Source organism: Lathyrus oleraceus, chromosome 2, assembly GCF_024323335.1.
Source record: "Lathyrus oleraceus cultivar Zhongwan6 chromosome 2, CAAS_Psat_ZW6_1.0, whole genome shotgun sequence".
In the NCBI taxonomy this organism is placed as follows: domain Eukaryota; kingdom Viridiplantae; phylum Streptophyta; class Magnoliopsida; order Fabales; family Fabaceae; genus Lathyrus; species Lathyrus oleraceus.
This window is the reverse complement of record NC_066580.1, coordinates 144,484,733-144,507,357: the sequence shown is the minus strand read 5'-3', so window position 1 is coordinate 144,507,357 and position 22,625 is coordinate 144,484,733. Positions and strand designations below refer to the sequence as shown.

At 37.7% G+C, this 22,625-nt stretch overlaps 1 pseudogene; it reads left to right on the top strand.

Annotated features, from left to right (window-relative positions):
* Positions 1-6,140: 6,140 nt before the first annotated feature.
* On the top strand, positions 6,141-6,240 carry LOC127124316 (uncharacterized; annotated as a pseudogene).
* The last annotated feature ends 16,385 nt before the right edge of the window (positions 6,241-22,625 follow it).

Here is a 22,625-nt window from a genome sequence, read left to right as displayed (position 1 = left end):
CTGTTCCTGGCATATGATGTCGGAGGTCAGGCATGACTGATTCTTCGGTCAGGACAGGCTGAGGGGAGGATCAATATCATAGTAGCCGGAAGGTGTCTGAGGGTCAGATTCAGCAAGAGAGATATGGTCAACATAGTGCTCATAGTCGTCACAAATCTCATAATCCTGGATGGATTCAGTGGATCCAGCCGGAGTTGGGGTTTCATTCAGGTTATAGAGCCAGTTCCTTTGATTATGAACACTAGTTCTAGGATCGGGCATGGTGAATAGGCAGAGAACCTGGTTATCAATAATAAGCTCGAACTCATCAGACCCTATGTTTGCTATAAACATAGTGTTGAAGAGGAAGGGTATACTCATAGTAGTAATGCCACAAAAAGGGTTAAGGTCAAGCATAGGCTGACGTAGTCCAATAGCATTACCTATCATAGTGATCAAACCGCCTATTCTAATGGGTGCTCGCTCATCCTGGATAAGGTGGTCCAAATTAGCTAACATAAAAGTAGCACCGTTTACTGGACGGTTCTGGGAAGCACAAAATATGATGAAGAGTTCATCACGTGAAACTGAAGTACTATTTGGCTTCTTCCCAAATAAAGTGTGGGTCAGGATCTTATGGAAATAGCGAAAAGCCGGGTTATGTATGTTTCCAGAGAGAAACTCATGTTCTTCGGGCTCATCATTTCCAGTCAGCTTACCCCAAAAGTGTTCAAGCTCTCTATATTCAAAAAGTTCTTCCTGGCTTACAGTGAATGTATCAAAGGAGGTAGGAAACCCAAAAGGTTGGTGAAGTCTCTAATATTAAATTGGTACTCCATATTGAACATTCTGAACTGGATAAAACCTCTGCTAATTCCTTTTCCATGGCTAGGTAGATAGATTAATGAACTAAGGAATTCTAGTGTGAGTCTCCGGTAGGTGGTGAAATGTCTCAGGATAGGGGAGGTCTCCCATCCTATCTGATTCAGCAAAAACAGGACACTCTGTCTCAGTCCAAGGGCAGTCATAGCCCAATCATCAGCATATAAACTAGGTAGCATCTCTCTAGCGGCTAGTTCTTCAAACTTTCGTTTCTGAGCCATTCCTCTGAACTTGATACCCATACGATCAAAATGTCCCATCTGGTTAGTGTTAACTAGAGAAAAGAAACATGAGTTTAAGTCAGGATTTGGCCAAATGCCGAAAGAAGAAAAGAATTATTATTATTATATATAGATATATTTTTTTTCTTTTTGAATAAATCAATAATGAATACTAAATAGAAATTAAAAGAATAATTAAGAGAAAAATAGAGAAATGATAATAATAATAGAATAATAAAATAACAGATTAATTTGTGGGTTGTCTCCCACTAAGCGCTTTGTTTAAATGTCGCAAGCTCGACAAAGAAACTGTTAAATATAGTCTATGAGTCCTGGGGGCGTTTCGTCTAAGTGTAGAATTTGCGAATCCTCGTTGGTTTCCGCATAGTGATAATGTTTCAGACGTTGCCCGTTTACGGTGAACGGTTCTGTAGATTGTCCTTTTATTTCTACCGCTCCACTGGGAAAGATTTTAGTGATATGAAAAGGTCCTGACCATCTGGATCGTAGTTTTCCCGGGAATAACTTTAGTCTAGAGTTAAATAAAAGTACTGCGTCGCCTTGCTTGAAGACTTTCCTTGATATACGCTTGTCATGCCATTGTTTTGTTCTTTCTTTATAGATTTTGGCATTTTCATAGGCGTCTCTTCTGAGTTCCTCTAATTCGTTTATGTCAAGGATTCTCTTTTCACCGGCGGCTTTATAATTCAAATTTAAATTTCTAATAGCCCAATAGGCTTTATGTTCTAATTCTACCGGGAGGTGACAGGATTTTCCATAAATGAGCTTAAATGGGGTCGTCCCTATGGGAGTTTTATAAGCAGTTCGGTATGCCCATAAAGCTTCTGGTAATTTCAATGACCAATCTTTCCTTGAAGTGGCGACCGTTTTTTCTAGTATTTGCTTGATTTCTCTGTTAGATACTTCCACTTGTCCACTGGTTTGAGGGTGGTAAGGTGTTGCTATCCTATGTCTCACTCCATATTTAAGTAGTAGTTTTTCGAGTACCTTGGATATAAAGTGTGATCCACCATCACTGACTACTATTCTTGGGATGCCAAATCTCGGAAATATTATATTTTTAAAGAGTCTAGTTACTACTCGGGTGTCATTTGTTGGAGAAGCTATAGCTTCGATCCATTTTGATACGTAGTCAACTGCCACGAGTATGTATTTGTTACCGAAAGAGGATGGAAAGGGTCCCATGAAGTCTATCCCCCACACGTCAAAAATCTCTACTTCCAAAATACCTTTTTGTGGCATCTCGTCACGTCTAGATATGTTTCCCGTGCGTTGACATCTGTCACACTCCTTAATAGCCGCATGTACGTCCTTCCATATAGTTGGCCAATAAAAGCCAGCTTGTAGGATTTTAGAGCAGGTCTTGGATGTACTTGTGTGACCACCATAAGGCGCAGAGTGACAGTGTTGGATTATATTTTCTACCTCTTCTTCGGGTATACATCGACGGAAAATACCATCGGGGCCTCTTTTGAAAAGTAAGGGATCATCCCAGTAATAGTGTTTTATGTCGTGGAAGAATCGTTTCTTCTGCTGGTAAGATAAAGTAGGTGGAACTATTCCGGCAGCTAAATAATTGACTAGATCAGCGTACCATGGTATGACAGATATAGCTAAGGTGGTTTCTACTTGCATGTCGGAGTTGTTCTCTTCCAAAGTAGCTATGAGTTTATCATACGAGAAATCATCATTAATGGATGTTCTTTCTGGTTCAAGGTTCTCAAGTCTAGAGAGGTGGTCTGCTACTACGTTTTCAGTTCCTTTCTTGTCCTTGATTTCTAAGTCGAATTCTTGTAGTAACAAGATCCATCTTAGGAGTCTAGGTTTAGCATCCTTTTTTGTTAAAAGGTACCTGATAGCAGCGTGATCAGTGTAAACTATTATTTTGGCTCCTACCAGGTAAGAACGAAATTTATCTAGCGCAAATACCACTGCTAGGAGTTCTTTCTCGGTTGTGGCATAATTCATCTGCGCTTCATCCAGGGTTCTGCTAGCGTAATATATAACGTGAAGCTTTTTATCCTTTCTTTGTCCTAAAACAGCACCTACAGCATAATCACTGGCATCGCACATTATTTCGAATGGTTCATTCCAGTCTGGTGTCTGCATAATGGGTGCGGAGATCAATGCTTGTTTAAGAGTTTGAAATGCTTTTAAACAGTTATCGTCGAATATGAATTCAACATCTTTCATCAACAGTCCGGTTAAGGGTTTAGTTATCTTAGAGAAGTCTTTGATGAATCGTCGGTAAAAACCGGCGTGTCCTAAAAGCTTCGTACTTCTCTCACGGTTCTTGGGGGTTGAAGATTTTCGATTACCTCTATTTTGGCTTTGTCTACTTCAATTCCTCTGTTCGAGATGATGTGTCCTAAAACAATTCCTTCTTGTACCATAAAGTGGCACTTTTCCCAATTAAGTACTAAGTTTACTTTTACACATCGTTCAAGAACTCTTTCCAGGTTTTCAAGGCATTCTTCGAAACTTTGTCCGTATACAGAAAAGTCATCCATGAATACTTCCATGATGTTTTCGAGAAAGTCGGCGAATATTGCCATCATGCATCTTTGAAAAGTTGCAGGGGCATTACACAGACCAAACGGCATTCGTCTATACGCGAAGGTACCAAAAGGGCATGTGAATGTTGTCTTTTCTTGGTCATCAGGGTGAATTGGTATTTGAAAGAAGCCTGAATAACCGTCTAAATAACAGAAATGTGAATGTTTAGCTAATCGTTCTAACATTTGGTCAATGAATGGTAAAGGGAAATGATCTTTTCGGGTTGCTTTGTTTAGTTTCCTATAGTCAATGCACATTCTCCATCCCGATTCGATTCGTTTAGTTATAGTTTCTCCTTTTTCGTTTTCAATAACGGTTATGCCTCCTTTCTTGGGTACAACGTGTACAGGACTAACCCATTTGCTGTCAGATATAGGATATATAATACCTGCTTCTAATAACTTGGTTATTTCTTTCTTTACTACCTCACTTAGGATCGGATTTAGTCTTCTCTGGTGTTCCCTAGAGGTTTTACAGTCTTCTTCTAACATGATGCGGTGCATACAAATAGAAGGGCTTATTCCTTTAAGATCGGTGATGTGGTATCCTAGTGCAGTTGGATATTTTCTTAAGATATGTAGGAGTTTTTCTGTTTCGAGTCTTCCTAGATCTGCATTAACTATCACAGGTCGTTCAAGTTCTAAGTCTAGGAATTCATATCTCAGATTTTTGGGAAGTGTTTTCAAATCAGGGGTTGGTTTGTTAAGACACTGCGTAGGATCTGGTGTTATTGCTAGGCATTGTTTAGATTTGTCCTCTAAAAGATAGTCTGATGGTTTGTCTTCTCCTGACTCTGCTTCTTTTATGCATTCATCGATGATATCCATGAAGTAACATGTATCTTCTATTGCAGGTGCTTTCAAGAATTGGGAAAGAATGAATTCAATTTTTTCTTCACCTACTTCGAAGGTGAGTCGTCCTCGTTTTACGTCTATGATTGCACCGGCAGTTGCTAAGAATGGTCTTCCTAGTATAATAGGTGTCGTATCATCTTCTCTAATGTCCATAATTGTGAAGTCAGTGGGAATGTAAAACTGACCTATGCGTACGGGAACGTTTTCAAGGATTCCTACAGGATATTTGATGGAACGATCTGCTAATTGCACAGACATTTTGGTCGGTCTTAATTCTCCCATCTCCAGTTTCTTACATATGGATAAGGGCATAACGCTAATTCCGGCTCCTAAATCGCATAAGGCTTTGTCGATGACAAATTTTCCTATGTGACAGGGTATAGAGAAGCTACCCGGATCCTTGAGTTTAGGGGGCATGTTTTGGATTATAGCGCTACATTCGGCAGGGAGTGTAACGGTTTCGCTATCCTCAAGTTTCCTCTTATTAGAAAGAATTTCTTTTAAGAATTTAGCATATGAGGGCATCTGCGTAATAGCTTCGGTAAACGGAATTGTAACGTTTAATTGTTTAAGGAGATCAACAAATTTTCTAAATTGGCCTACATCTTTGGTTTTAACAAGCCTTTGAGGGTAAGGTATAGGTGGTTTGTAAGGTGGTGGAGGTACATAAGGTTCCTTCTTTTCTAGGGTTTCCTTATTACTCTCTTCCTTTTCCTTAGGTTCACTTTCCTCAGTTGATTTCTTAGGGTTTTGGTTTTCTATCCTTGGGTCAGACGGTCCTTCCACTTCCGTTCCACTTCTCAATATAATTGCATGAGCTTGGCTTCTCGGATTGGGTTGGGGCTGTCCAGGGAATGTACCAGTTGGTGCAGCGGTAGGTGCTTGTTGTTGAGCTACTTGAGATATTTGCGTTTCCAGCATTTTGTTATGGGTAGCCAAGGCATCTACTTTGCTTGCGAGTTGTTTAAGTTGTTCGCCAGTGTGTATGTTCTGGTTTAAGAAATCTTTATTGGTTTGTTGTTGGGAAGCTATAAAGTTTTCCATCATGATTTCCAAGTTGGATTTTCTAGGGGTATTATTGTTAGGATTCGGTTTCTGATATCCTGGAGGTATAGATGGGGCTTGATTTGGAGACTGTCCAGGTGCGTATAAAGCATTATTATTCTTATATGAGAAGTTTGGATGGTTCTTCCAATTTGGATTATAGGTATTCGAATAGGGGCTTCCTTGAGCATAGTTTACTTGCTCTGTTTGGATTCCAGTCAAGAGTTGACATTCCGCAGGAGTGTGGCCTTGGATTCCACAGACCTCGCAATTCTGAGTTATAGCAACCACGGCTGCTGGAGGCGATACGTTTAAACTTTCAATCTTCTGGACCAAAGCATCCACTTTTGCATTGACGTGATCAAGGTTACTTATCTCGTACATGCCAGTTTTCGGTTGAGGTTTTTCCACTGTTGTTCGTTCGGTTCCCCACTGATAGTGGTTTTGGGCCATGCTCTCGATAAGCTGGTAAGCATCAGCATAAGGTTTGTTCATTAGTGCACCACCTGCAGCGGCGTCTATTGTTAACCTTGTATTGTATAAGAGACCATTATAAAATGTGTGAATTACTAACCAGTCTTCCAAACCATGGTGTGGGCAAAGTCTCATCATGTCTTTGTATCTTTCCCATGCTTCGAAAAGAGACTCGTTGTCTTTCTGTTTAAATCCGTTTATCTGGGCTCTTAACATAGCTGTTTTGCTTGGTGGAAAATATCGGGCAAGAAAAACTTTCTTCAACTCGTTCCATGTGGTGACTGAGTTGGAAGGAAGAGATTGAAGCCATCTTCTAGCGCTATCTCTTAATGAGAAAGGAAAAAGACGAAGTCGAATTGCCTCTGAAGTGACACCATTAGCTTTAACAGTATCAGCGTATTGGACAAATACGGATAAATGAAGGTTTGGATCTTCGGTAAGATTTCCAGAGAATTGGTTCTGTTGCACAGCCTGCAACAACGAAGGTTTAAGTTCAAAGTTGTTTGCTTCGATTGCGGGCGGAGCAATACTTGAATGCGGTTCATCTTGCGATGGAGCGGCGTAATCTCTAAGAGCACGAGCTGGTTCTGCCATCTCGGTTAAAGAAGGAAAATCTTTGAGATCAGGAAGGTCTATAGGAGGGAGATTGTTTTCAGCACGATATTCCCGAATTCGTTGTAAGACTCGGAGATATAGTTCTATATCGTTGATTCGTAAATAGAGCGGTTCGCCTTGAGAGCGAGTGCGTGGCATACAAATCAACGAAAGAAAGAAAATAGAAGAAAAAGAAACCTTAGTCTCTACAGCGTAACGGAAAAGTTACGATATCGATTGAATAAAAGTCCCCGGCAACGGCGCCACAAACTTGATCGCTCGACTGGGTGAGTCGAGAATGGGATACAAACTGCAAGTGCACAGTTCTATCGCGTAGTTTTAAAAGATATCGATCCCACAGGGACTTATGAATCGATATACCGTTATCTAAAGTTACTACGTAAATCTAAGGTGAAGATGTTTGATTGTTTGGGGAAAAACTAAGAGCTAAACTAATGTCTAGATTAAATATTAATAAAACGGATATCGGTATGTAATTCGTCAAAACTAGGGAATCAAGTCTTTGTCGGTTTCTTGGTTTTAAAATGAATCGTTTCGGTTAACTTTATTGGTTAAAGGTTCTATCTCAAACTCTCGCTCTGTTGAATAAACCATGATTTTATATTAATGTTGTTGTCACTTATAATTAAGTCAAAAACCATATTTTGAAAACAATAAAGTTGCAGAAACTCTTTTTAAGAAAATACTGACCGTTTTAAACACCCTTATCTCAAACTCTCGCTCTGTTGACTTAGGTTATATAATTAAATCCAAATGCTTAACTCTCGTCCTCACATTCAATCTTTAAAAATACTTTTTGGAAAAGGTCAGAATTTAATTAACTCTAAAACTTGCTCTCGCCCTGATCTAGAATTAATGCCTAACTTACACTGTCCAGTTAAAATCTCAAACTCTCGCTCTATTGATTTTAACTTCTTTATGTCTTTTACTTTTGTAAAAAATCTTGTTATTAAACCTGTAAGTTGAGACCATAAAAAGATTGATTTTGATTTTAAGTTTAGATAGACCGACTCAGTCTCGATCCCTTATTCTGCTTACTTTACATACCGATACCTAGGCAAATTAGCCAGACATGCTAAATAAACAAGAATTTATATCATGCATAAACAGACTCATTCCAGGCAGGCAATATGAATAAACAATAGAATAAAACATAAAAAATTAAATAACAATTAAAGAACCTGAATGCGTAATACAATGGTCTTGAACACTCCACCACAAGCCGGTAGGATTTGTTCTTCGATTCTTCAATTAAGCAGTAAAATAAATCAAGGAAATAAAACTCGAATATAACGTAAGGTTAAATCCGGTATAAAGTTGCACAGTAGTTTCCGGTGTAGAAACTATTATGCGAAAAATATCTAAAAGCTAAAAACGGGAAAGATAAATTGCAAGGGAAAAGAGAAAGTAAAGCTTGCAAAAGAAATAAATAAAATGAACAATGCTGGAAAGGAAGAAAAATAAGCAAAGGCGTGAAAGGAAAATTTGGCAGAGCTTTCGCAAAACTGAGCGTGCAAAAACTTGTCGTTCGGCAAAGAGAGGAGATGGCTATTTATAATAGCCTTGGTAACTGCCTTGCGTTTCCTACGAGTCTTCAGCATGGCTAAATACACGGCTTGGGAATAGGACACGAAGTCCTCAACGTTACTTCCATTCTTCTGAGAGCGTAACTTGCGCCAAAAAGCTAGTGGACTGGTGTGACGCTCGTCACACCATGTGTGACGTCCGTCACAAGGCTACTTCGCGTGACGCTCGTCACAACCCTTGTGACGCCCGTCACAGGGGCAACGTGCGCTTTCTTTTGGGCTGGGCTTGGTCTTGGTTATTTGTTTCCTTTTTATTGCTTTTTACACCTCCTTTTCTTCCTTTTTTCACTTTTGCTTCAAAATGGGTACCTGATGTAAATAGAAAAGAAATACTGCATAATATCTGATAAAATGGGATAAATTAAAGTAAATGATAATATAATCTAATTAAATTAAGTCTTAAAATGTGATATAATTTCATGTTATCATATTTAAAAATATTGTTGAGTCATTTTTATGGTCTTGTGATGTTTGACTTTCTGTTTGGGCCTTGGTCAATGTTGATTTGACTTTTGTTGGATCAAAATCATTGGATTTAGGGGATTGATGAAATGTACATTTCATCTCCCAAAATGAATGGATGGTTTTGATTTGATGAAATTCCTCCCTTGGTTAATTTGTGTTTCTATCTTCCCCTCCCTCTTTATCTTCATCCATATTCTTCCTCATTCCCTCATTGGACCAATGAAATCTCTAATGTCTAAAGGCCAATTGGTTCATCAATGACCATGTGTCAGATGAACCAATACAAATATGACTGAGATAGGTCCCTCCCTCTTGATCTTTTATTTTAGTGTATGGTATGTTTTAGGAGTTTTGTTCTTCATACCAAATCTCTAACATGCATTAACACCTAAATTTTTATTGCCTGGCCTCAGATAGTTGTGACTTCTACATAAGTCCAATTATGATTGCTTAACATAGAGCTAAATTTGACCCTCAAGGCATATCATTCTAGTAAGTGGGATTGTAAGTCTCCCATTCTTCATGGTATTGTGTGGAGACTTGACCTTTTTTTCCTTTCATGGAAGCTAGTGGCATACTTGTTGAATTATCCAAGTTGGAGCCCTTCTCATGTAAGATGTGTTGGTTTAAGGATTCATACTTGCGAATGAATGGTTGAGTGTTCTCCGAAGAATGACTTAATCAATTAAAAATCACCACTAACACTTGACTAACCTTTGACTAACATTTGACTAACTCTTGTTAATATTGCTTACTTTCAAGTCATTTACTTTATGCAATTTAAATTTCAGTCATTTATCATTCATTGCAATTTACATTTCATATAACTTGTTTATGTGATTGTATATATTGTTTGTGTGTTTTGGTTTTGTTTTTGGTCTTAGGACCTTAAAATACCTAATAACAACAAAAACCCTAAAAAACATTTGGTGGACTGTTCGACTTGATCTGAACTGTTGGACTTAGGATTAAGCAATAATCCCTATGCAAAAAGGACTTGGCTAATGCCAACATTCTGAGACTGAGCTATTGTGAACTGAGTCTTCATCTGATGCAAGCCTTGGGATTTGTTTGAATTCATCTACTACTCTTTCTTTATGCTTAATTGTTATTTTGATCCTATGTATGATGCCTTGCTTTGAGTTGATCAAGGAATATTTCATTTGATACATCGGAAGACATAGAATATTGCTACCTATTGGAATTACTTGCTTGGATGTGTCTATCTTTATTTGATGCCTTCATCTTCATGATGTCTGGATAGTGTTCATTGCTTGTTGATTATTGCTTGATTAAAGTCCAAGGGAAAATGGGATTCTATATGACATTCTTGTCTGTTGGATTGCATCCCATTGGTCAGATCTTTTCAACTCTTAACTTTTAAATTTTTTCTTAGGGTAGTCCCTTCATCTCCTCCCACTTCTTATATTTCAAAATCTCTCCCTCTTTTCAAAACCTTATTTGTTTGTGTTTTTAAACTTAGATATGTTTTAATGATTAGAAACTTTGGCCTTATGACAATGAATTTTAAAATCTTTTTTTAACCAAATTTGTAAATAAATTTAACCATATTTAACTTAAATTTCAAAAGACAAAAAGAACTAACAACCCCATTCAATTCTTTAGCTTTTATGCCTTTTTACTTAAACTTTTTGTTAAAATCAATTCACCAACTTCTCTAAATTTTTTACCACAAACTACGAGGTTTTGATCTCTCATTTTTATGTTGGTACGTAGGCACAAGACCGAAGGTCTTGTCAAACACAAAAATTTAATAAATTAATTATTTTCTCATCCTCACACTCTATTTTTTATCAAACATATTTTATACCAAACACATATGCACACATAAAAAAGGGCTCCCTAGGAGTACCTAGGACACTTTGGGTGATAACACCTTCCCTCTGTGTAACGAACCCCCTTGCCTATAATCTCTGGCATTTTATTAGTTTTGATTTGAAAACTTCTTATCTTTGGGTTTTGTTTGTACTTTTCCCTTTTCCTTTGGAAACAATAAAAGCGCGGTGACAACTCTAATTTTATTAACGTTAAGCTTATCCATAGCTTGATGGTCATGAATTTACCGCTACACATTTGTTCCAAGGTGGCAATACTCCTAGCAGGTAATGAGTAGAACCATTCTTCTACATCTTCGGATAGGGTGAACAAGAACATTCTAGGCTTCTTTGCCTCTTTCGTGTACCCATCTATTTTTATAATGGTGCTCATAGTTAGAAACCTTTGTAAATGCTTGTTGGCTTCTTCGTTGATCTTTTCCGAAAAAGGTTTCCTCTCAAGTTGATTAATAGTGCTCGGATGCAGCTGAAAGTTTGGCACATTCACTGGTTGGTTTATAATAGTTAGCTTACCGCCCGATACATTTTTCATCCCATAGTCACCTAACAGTCTTTCCGGTGATGGTGGATTTTCACCCATCATTTCGGCCTCGCTTTCTGGATCTTTTTCGGCTCTGAATCTGACTCTAAATGAACATTTGGTTGTTCTTTGTCAGATTCCAGCTTTGCTAATCTAGCTTGTCTGAGTCTTGCACGCAAAGTTCGATTTCTGGGTTAAAAGAAAATTCAACTGAGGTCTTACCTCGCATAAAATATCAGAGGCAGTTTAGTTGATAAAAGTTGAAATAAATTAAATGACAGAAATAAAATTTTAGTTGTAAAGCAACAAAATTTCAATTGAACTAAATTTAAACTCTATATTTTGGCAGTCCCCGGCAGCGGCACCAAAAACTTGATCGGAAAAATAACAAGTGTAGTATTTTGCCCCTTGTAGTAATAAAGGAGAAATTCCATGAATGTCGATCTCAAGGACTGCGTGTTAATATCGAGTTCGAATAATCGTTCAATTAAACAAAAACTAGTGTTCGGAGTTTTAGATTCAAATTTATAAAAATAATGGAAAATAAAATAAATAATGCTGTAAAAAGGGTTTTTAAGGTAAAGGGACATGCTAGGGAAGGTGTGTAATTTGTCTCTTTAACAACTCTGAGTCACTATTGCATCAACAAATATTAGTTAATTACTACCAGTTCTCAAGGGTATTTTATCCCAATGCCTTGGTGATAAAACCTTTAATCGTTCAATCCTAATCTATATGTCCATAGAAAATTACCAGTGAAATCAAGCCTTAATATATCGAGAATAATCTTATTCATATAAGGTATCCCTAGTCTTAGGTGATATCTACTGCAGAATAATCTTATGAAAACATTATCAATGGCGGTCCAATCTAATTGATAATCATACAACAATCTCAATTGTTTCGAAAGAGAAAGCATTAAACATATCAAAAGATTATCGTAATTCTGAAAAACAATATTGTCATTACAAATGTAAACTCAAAGTAATTACATATTCAAATCAGGGACAGTCCCCTAGCATTGGAGGGTTTAGTTACTCATATTGTTCAAAATAAATTCAAGATAAAAATTAGATATTACAAGTGATTGGATAACTTGGATCTTCAATTGCGTCCGCTCATGAAAATCTTCCGCTCTCCGAATTCCTTGATCTCTCCAATTTTCAATCGTGTAACAATTCTTCGTGTTCTCAAAAAAGTCCTTCCTTCCTCGTAAAAACTCTCCTAAATAGTGAAAATCCATTGGCACTGGTTGGAAATCCCTAAAACACCCTTTCAGCTCAATACTTGATAAAAAACAAAAAAGAAAAAAGAATCAGCGCCTGAGCCAACACGGCCCGTGTCAGCTAACACGGGTGGCCATGTTGCACCATTGATTTTCCAATTCCTTTTTCAAGCTCGGGCAAACTGACATGGCCCGTGTCAGGTGACATGGGTGCCAGTGTTGCGTCACTGATCCTTCCATTTTCTTGTATTCTTGTAAGGTTATCATCCTGCCACGTCCTGTGTCAGGTGACATGGGTGGTCGTGGCAGGCCTCCTATATCTTGGCCATTTCCTTCCCGAAACACCGGATTTCTCCACTTTCTCGCACCGAGTATTTTGGGTCTTCTACTTGGACCTGAAACGCAGAAAATGCACACACCCAAAGCGTAAAATGCAACAAAAAAATAGAAGTGACACTAAATAATGATGAAACAGTCAAATAAGCTATCGGTGAAAGAAATAGACTCAAAAAAACATTAATTAAAACAAAGTAATACAAATTACCTGGATTCTCGCCGAATAAGTGACAAAATACATAGAATAAATGGTTATTGATCAACCATCATCTTCAAAAACAATGTTGTGAAGATTAGGTGAATGGGTACTGCCCTTCTGTGATCTTGAGGATTTCGCTACCTATTTTCTTGTGGTAGTCCTCTTTGGAGGCATGTTGTCACCTTTGAAAGCATCATGGTTATAATGATGTGGTAATACATACAAACAATGGGATACATGCTCAAATGGGGTGAACAAGGGATAATAATTACTAGGGATGGCTTGAAAGGTTCATGGGTAAAAGAAACAACTTGCCTCAGTGTGTGTAATAATGCAATGATATTTGAAAAGAACTTACGCAAACTCTGAGTGATAGAGACATACATGAATTATCTCTCATGATGAATATTGTGTTTGGCCTTTTCTACTCTTACCATGTTGGGTAAAGCTGGAAAAGTCTATAGTACCTCTAGTGTGATGCAGCTTCCCTCTTAGTTTGGGATACACAGGGTTCCTCTATTAGTGAGCTCAAGAATGTTGTGTCCAATCATCTTTAGAAGTATCAACATTTTGGGGGTAATTCTACATAAAGCAAACAAGTATTTCGTCTGAGTGTCTCTTTTCATCCATTATCACTAAAATTCATCACTTATTCAAAAAATGAAACCAAGAAACTGTACTACTTGAAACACTTAAACAAAACACACACAAAAAAGATAAAGATAAGAAACAACAAGAAAAAACAATAAAAACAGTAAATCCCCCCCAAACTTGAACTAAACATTGGCCCCAATGTTTTAGAACAAGAGAGAGAAGGGTACTCACTGTGATCTTTACTAGGGAGGCAGAGGGAAATGAAACATCAATTGTTGCATCATGGTTTTCATATCCACCAAAATGGTCCCTTCCATAATTTTCTCTACCCCTTGCCTTGTTTACTCGACTCTTAAGTCTCCAAGATCATATTGCATCCACACCCATTGATCCTGATCGATAGTGAATGACCTGGTACCTTGTTGGGCCGGATCCTAGCGTGGAGGTACAAACTGCTGTTGGAAAGTGGCATCTTCCTACATGGTTTCATCTGCAACAAAATCATCAACATTGTGGTTGTCCTCTTCTTCGGGGAAGACACTTGCATACATCAAGTTAGTGCGATCAGTAATACTTACTCTACTCGGGCCAGGTAGTTCAAGAATAAACAAGATACGACTCATCAGCGAGTACTGTTATGGGTAACAACAATCATACCCTGGTGAATGAGGGACTCCATATGAATTTTAGCTTTACCTGCAATAGGAGATTCTGAAGAAAAATTGAGGAAAAATTCAAGATGCTCGGCTATATGGGTAATCATACCCCCACGAAAATCCCACCGGTGGGTGCACGAGCAACTTGTCCCAAATACTTAGTCTTGAATGCAACGACATTGAATATCTCATTATTGGCTATGGCATGTAGTAAAAATAATTGTCTTTGAGTGGCCACCTCGATACTATCGCCTTGGCTGAAAAGAGTGTAAGAAAGGCCTTTTGGGGCGTATCGAAAACAAGGATTTTGAATTACTAAAGCTTTGGCGGTTGTGGAACTGTACCTTGAACTACCAGTAATGTCAGTCCAAAATTGTTTCACACGAAAGTCATCTGGAACATCTCTGGGCCCGTAGATGGGTAGCTTGAGGATACTTCCGAATTCCTCAACGGATAACTCATGGCTTTCATTAAATAGGCGGAATTTGAGAGTACCAAAGTAGTACCTCACATTTCCAAGCCATCTTTTCTGCAACTGAAAATCAAGAGTGCTCAAGAACTTAAGAGTAATGCACTCAAAGGTTGGCGCTTCAAAATGCATAAATTCTAACAAACCTATCACATGGAACATCTGATCAACCTCATATTTTAACCCTAAATCAGTTAAGGTTTGTTCACACATATACCTGGTTGGAGTGATTTTTCATCAACCGAGTACAGTGTACCTTTTCTCTTGACCATCGTCTTCAACGATAATGTTGTGAGGATTAGGTGTACAGGTACTGCGCTTTCGTGCTCTTGAGAATTCTGCTACCTGTTTTTTTGTGATAGTCCACTTTGGAGGCATGTTGTCACCTTTGAAAATTGACAATTTTGAACGTGAGCTTTTAAGAATTTGGTATTCAGAATATTGATGAGAAGGAAAAAATATGAAGGTTTTGTGAAGGGTGTTTGCGGTTTAGGCTTAGGTGTTAATGGAGTTTTAGGTATTTTGAGAGAAAGAAGGGAGATAAGAGATGAAGATGGTAAGATTTGATAGATAGAGAAAGAGTGAATGGTAAAAATTATGATTTTATTGGGGTTAATTGGATTTGATGGGAGTTTATTAGGTGTTAAATGATTAGTGGGTCCAAGGTGAGAGATGGTGGAAAATCTAACCAAATTCAAAAAGTTTTAAAAAAAATTCTGAATTTCCCCCGCTGGACCTGCTACGGGCTATAGAAGCTGCTACGGGAACCTGTAGTCGACGTCTGTCTAGCACTGCATTTTGTGAAGTTGGAAGGTCTGAAGGTACTGCCTGTTATGGGCGACCGTAGCAGGACGCTGTTTTTGGATAACTTTTTGTTGGTTTTAGAGTGATTTGGTTCTTGCATGCTACAGGCCGTAGCACATACTACAGGCCATAGCACATGCTACGGGCACTAGTAGTAGGTGTTTGATACCTCCTTAAACTCTTGTTTTTCTTGACTGTGCGGTTTCTTTATTTCGGGTTCCATTCTCTGTATCGACGTATCTTCAATTTTTAAATGTATCACCTTCTATTTCGTGTAAGAACTTGTTTATCACCTGATTAAGGAGTACAAAAAAAAAACAAAAAAAAAAAGCTCAGTAATTAGAAGTGTGGGTTGCCTCCCCCGTAGCACTTCATTTAACGTCGCATGGCTCGACGGTTTACCACACTATCCTTTGAGACGAACATCCTCTACCATCCCAATTTCGTGTCCTTAATGATAAGGCTTCACTCTCTGCCCATTGGCTTTAAAAGTGTCCCCATTCGCCTAATTTTTCAATTCTATTGCACCATGAGGGAACACTTTATTGACAATAAATGGCCCTGACCATCTAGACTTCAACTTCCCAGGAAACATTTTCAACCTGGAATTAAACAAGAGAACCTGGAATTAAACATTTTCCATAAACTAACTGATACAGAGACATACCTATTGGAGTTCTTTATGTGATTCTGTACACCCACAATGCATCATCTAACTTGGTTTCCCAATCCTTCCTAGAGGAGTTCACAATCTTTTCTAGTATTTGTTTGAGTTGCCTATTAGAAACTTCCACTTGGCCACTGATCTGAGGATGGTAAGGAGTGGCAATTTATTATTTTACATGAGGCGATTTAGAAAATATGTTCTTTCATCGCTTATCAATGCTTAACTAGCACTTTAGCATCATTAATGGGCAAGGTCATCGCTTCTACACATTAGTGGGCAAGGTCCCATAAATTTTATGCCCCATACATTAAATAGCTCTACCTCCAACATGGGCTTCTAAGGCATCTGATTTCTCTTTGAAATGTTACCTGTTCTCTGACACCTGTCTCATTCCTGAACTATATAGTGGGTATCCTTGAAAAGTGTAGGCCAATACAACCCCGATTGGAGGACTTTTGTTGTTGTCTTATCCCCACTAAGATGTTCTCCATATTCTGAGTCACGATAGGCTTTTAGGATGTTCCGCTGTTCTTCCTCCAGAACACGTCTTTGAATTAGCCCGTCTATCTCCTTCTTGTACAAGAATGGGTCATCCCACAAATACAACCTCCAATCATGCAAAACCTTTTTCTTTTTGTCATAATGAAAATCATCAGGGATTACACCACCTACCAAATAATTTGCATAGTCTGCGAACCATGGGATACCAGTAATAGCCAAGATGTGTTCATCAGCAAATTCATCCTTAATAGGACGTTTCTCTTTTGTCTCTTCAATTAGGGAAATCCGAGATAAGTGATCAGCAACAGTGTTTACACACCCCTTTTTCTCCCGGATTTCCAGATCAAACTCCTGAAGGAGTAGGATCCATCTCAAAAGCCTTGGCTTTGATTCCTGCTTAGCAAAAAAATACTTTAAAGCAACATGGTCAGTATAAATAATTACTTTAGATCCAAATAGGTACGACCTTAACTTGTCAAAAGCATAAACCACTGCTAGCAACTCCTTTTCGGTAGTTGCATAATTCATCTGAGCTGGATTTAAAACATGACTAGCATAATAAATCACATGTAACAGCTTATCTATTTGTTGTCCCAATACCGCCCCTATTGCAATGTCACTGGCATCACACATGATTTTGAATCGTAGAGACCAATCAGGGGCAATTACTATCGGTGCTGACACTAACTTACTCTTCAATGTTTCAAAAGCATCGGCACATTCTTTATCAAACACGGAAGATTTGTCTTCCACAAGCAAACTAGTCAATGGTTTGGCTATTTTAGAGAAGTCTCTTATGAACCAGCGGTAAAAACTTGCATGTCCTAAGAAACTTCTGATGCCTTTCTCATTCACAGAAGGTGGGAGATTTGATGTTACCTCCCCTTTTTCTTTGTCAACTTTTATTCCCCTCTGGGAAATTTTGTGCCCTAAGACTATGCCTCCACGTACCATGAAATAACATTTCTCCTAATTGAGAATCAGGTTGGTTTGCTGGCATCTTTCTAAAATAAGAGACAAGTTAGTTAAACAATTATAAAAAAGAACAGAAAACAGAAAAATCATCCATGAACACTTCCATATGATTTTCAAGCATGTCAGCAAAAATGGATGTCATACACCTTTAAAATGTAGCAGGTGCATTGCACAACCCAAATGCATCCTTCTATAAGCAAAGATACCATATGGACATGTGAATGTTGTCTTCTCTTGATCTTTAAGAGCTACTGCAATCTTATTATATCCCGAATATCCATCAAGGAAACAATAGTAGTCATGACCAATTAACCTTTCCAATATTTGATCAATGGATAGTAGAGGAAAGTGGTATTTTCTTGTTGCAATGTTCGACCTTATGTAATCGATGCACACTCTTCAACCTGTGACAGTTCTTGTGGGAATCAACTCATTTTTTCATTCATGATAACGGTAGTTCCTCCCTTCTTTGGTACCACATCCACGAGACTCACCCATGAGCTATCAAATATAGGGTAAATAAGACCAGCATCCAACAACTTCATAACTTCTTTGCAAACCACTTCTTTCATAGCGGGATTAAGTCTCGTTTGTGGTTGGATAACTGGCTTGTGATCATCCTCCATCAGTATGTTGTGCAAGCAAATGTTCGGGCTAATACCTTTCAAATCTTAGATTTCCCATCCAATAACACTCTTGTGTTTTGTAAGTACTTGGATGAGTTTTTCCTCTTGGAAACTTTTGAGACTAGAATTTATTATAGTTGGGCACTTCTCTTCAGTGTCAAGAAAAACATATTTGAGATGCTCCTGTAGTTGTTTCAACTTTGTATCCTTCTTGAGTTCTTGCTTTTCTTCTAAGGATTGTAGTGGTCTTAAATCTTCCCACCGGCGTGGTTTAGATCTAATCCACTAAGGTTGTTCTTCCATCCTGGCTAGCACTTCGGATTTTGTCTCATCCATCTCTTCATCATTTTCAAAAATTGACAGGCTTAAGACCCGTTCCAAAGGTAATTGTGGTGTCTTCATTGGATTACCCTGAGCAATCACTTGATCTATTAACTCTATGGTATGACTGATACCAACATGATCTTTGTATTTCATAGTGTTTCTAACATCAATCTTCAATTCTTCATCATAGACTTTTTAGAGTCATCATACCTTCTTCTATGTCTATCATACATCTTCCAGTCTCTGGAAATGATCTGCCTAAAATGAGAGGAATCTCTTAATCTTCAGGCATTTCAAGAATCACAAAGTCTACTAGGAAGACAAATTTTTCTATCTTCACCAGAACATCTTCTACCATAAGGTCGCTTAACTAAGTGATCAGCAAACTGTAGTGTCATCCTAGTGTCTTGAACCATGCCAATACCCAATTTTTATAAATAGATAATGCATCAAACTGACACTAGCTCCCAAATCAATAAGCGTCTTTTTGAAAGTTATATTTCCTATAATGCAAGGAATAGTAATTGATCCTCTATCTTTCTTCTTCACTGGTATCTTCATTCCTTGCAAAATAACACTATAGGTTTCAGTTAAAAGAACAGGCTCAGTGTTGGTGAGACGCTTAGTTGAGATAATGTCTTTCATGAATTTGGCATATAAAGGCATTTGCTTCAAGGCCTCAGAGAAAGGAATGTTAATCTCAAGTTTCTTGAATATCTCCAAGAATTTCTCGAAAATTTTCTCATTCTTCTTCTTCTTTATTCTTTGAGGATATGGGAGTCTGATGGTTGGTTTAGGGTCTTTCTGCTTCTCTTCCTCCACCAATGGTAATACAATAACCTCATCTTCTTTTTTCTCATGATCTCTTATTTCTAAATCCACTTCTAACAACTCGTCCTCTTCCACCTATTTATTCTCAGAATTCTCAGCAGACTTACAACTTCTGGTCACAACAGCACTCACATTGTCATGTTCTCTTGGATTTATCACAGTTCCACTAGGTAGCGTACCTGGTGCTTGGGAACTGGCTATTTGTTGTACTATTTGTCCCATTTGAACTTCAAGATTTTTTATAGAAGTTGTGGTGTTTCTATGATTATTTTGTCTCTTCTTGGAATTGAATATTGTGAGCTGCCATACTTTTAATGGATATTTCCCAATCTGATTTCTTAGGAGCTTGTTGTTGTGGTGGTTATTGAAATTGATTCTGGTATTAACTTTGACACTGTTGTTGAACATTCCCTTTCTGATCTTTCCAGGAGAAGTTAGCATGATTCTTCCACCCTGGATTATACGTGTTAAAATAAGGGTTGTTCTTCCTCAAAAAATTCATCTCCTCTATTTGTTTTGCAGTTGCAACACAGTATACATTCGAATGAGGACCGCCAAAAATTTCACAACTAACATTCTGGGTTGGCTGAATTTGAGCTATCTGTTGTGTACCAATATTCATGGCTTTAAGTTTTTTTTTACTTCTGCAGCAAATGTGTCTTCTATCCTTATTATATTTGTTTCAAGCTTCATATCAATAACCCTTTCAAATTTGCTTGAACACCTATCATACAACTCCAAATGGTCATTTGCAACTATTGCCTCAACGATATTTTTAATACCCGTGGCTGTTGAAAAGTTTGATGAGCCACCAGCTGCTGTATCAATCAATTGTTTTTCAACTGGAGACCATTGACAAACATCTACATTTGTTCAGTCTGATCCAAGTTGTGTGTCGGGCAAGCAACAAGTAACCTCTTGAATCTCTATTATGAATCACCAAGTGATTCACCCTCTTTTTGTTTGAAGTTCATGATGTCGTATCTTTTCCTGAGGAAAACTGAAGCTGGAAAATACTCATTCAGAAAAGATGTTTCCATTTGTTCCCAAGTGGTAATACTCCCAGCAGGTAATAAGTAAAACCATTCTTTTGCATCTTCAGATGGGGTAAAAGGAAACATCATCAACTTCGTTGCTTCTTCAGTGTGCCCATCTATCTTTATAGTAGTGCTCATAGTCAGAAACCTTTGTAAATGTTTATTTGCATCTTCGTTGATTTTTCCTGAAAAATGTATCCTCTCAAGTTGATTAATAGTGTTGGGATGTAGCAGAAAATTAGGCACATTTATTGGTTCATTCACAATTGTTAGTCTATCACCAGGTGCACTTACCATCCCATAGTCACCTGATAGTCTCTCAGGTTGTGGTTGATTATCACCCATTATTTCGACCTCTTTCTCATACTCTGAATTTGAACTTGAATGAATGGGGGGTTGCTCTTTGCCTGATTCTAGTCTTGCTAATCTAGCTTGTCTAAGTCTTGCACGCAAAGTTCTTTCAATTTCTGCGTTAATAGGAAATTCAATTGAGGCTTTACCTCGCATAAAAATATCAGAAACAAATTAATAGATAAAGACCAAAATAAATGAATTAACAAAAATTAAATTTTAGTTGCAGAGCAAAAAAAAATCAATTGAACTCTATATTTTGGCAGTCCCCGGCAACAGCGCCAAAAACTTGATCAGAAAAATAACAAGTGTACTCTTTTGCCTCTGTAGTAATAATGAGGAAATTTCCTCGAATGTTGATCTCAAGGACTGCGTATCAATAATGAGTTCTAATTGTCGTCCAATCAAACAAAAACTAAAGTTGGGATTTGTTGTGCAAATTTATATAAAATAATTGTGAATAAAATAAATAGATGATTTAAATAGCTTTGACAGACATGGGTAATATGCTAGGGAATGTGTGTGATTTATTCTTGTAACAACTCTGAATTAATATTATAATAACATATTTCAAATAATTAATTCAGTTCTTATGGTTGTTTTCTCCTAATGTCTTAGTGAGAAAACTTTTAATCATTCATCCCTAATCTCTATGTTCATAGAAATTTACCAATGAAATTAAGCCTTATAATATCAAGAACAATATGCTTTATATCGGATATCCCTGATCCTAGGTGATATCTACTATAGAATATTCTCACGAAAGCATTACAATCGACGATCCAACCTAATTGTTAATCATATATCAATCTCAATTATTCTGAAAGAGAAAGCATTCAGAACATCAAGAGAATATATTAATTATGAAAAACAACATTGTTATTGCAAATATAAAATCATAGTTATTACAGATTCAAATCAGGGACACCCCCTAGTATTTGGGGGTTTAGCTACTCATAGTATTCAAAGAAATCGAAATCGAAATATAAATGTAGACATTATAATTACTTAGATGAAATTTTATCTTCAATCACTTTCGTTCATGAAAATCTCCTCTCCCCCAAGCCCTTGTTTTCTCCAATTCTGAATCGTGTAATTTTTCTCTTGCCAAAATGTTCCCCATTCTTGTCTAAAAAACCCCCTTAAATAGAAAAAGTGATTCTTTTCTCTTTCTCTCTCTCCAAACAGATCCAAAATGGACAATAAAATCAGGTATAGAATGGACCAAAGCACACTGAGTTCTCAAATTTCACCAAAAAGGAAATATTTGGTCTCAGCACGCATACCCGCTAAGGCCTGTAGCAGGTGCTACAGGTGGCCGTAGTGCACCCCTATTTCTTGTGGCTTTCAGCTTTTGGTCCAGGCCTCACTGCTACGGCCTGTAGTAGGTGCTACGGGTGGCCGTAGTACACCCATGTTTCTTGTGGCCTTTAGCTTTTGGTCCTAGGCTTCACTACTACTGACCGTAGCAGGTGCTATGGACCGTAGCAGGTGCTACGGGTGGTCGTAGCAAGCCTATTGGAGTGTGGGGAAACTTCTCTGATTCTTCACGATTATCCTTGGTTTCTGCATCCGATCGTTCTTGAATATCTGTTTGAACCTGAAAAACAGTAAAGACACACAACCAAAGCATAACATGCGGAAAAAATAGAAATAAAACCTAAAAACGATGAAACGATTAAATCAACTAATGGTAAAAGAAACTAACTCAAAAGACTACTAAATAAGAACAAAGTCCTACAGTTTACCTGGATTTTTGCCGAACAAGTGATAAAAGTTATAGCACAAATGGTGACTGATCAAATAGCATTTGAATAAAACTTGAGATTAGGAAGGCCTCTGACTAAATTAATCTTACTTAACTGATAAATCGTCATCATGCTAACATGGCCTAATCATCTATGCCAAACCCATTTCTCTTCATTAACAAACATAAGACATTTTACATTCTGATTTT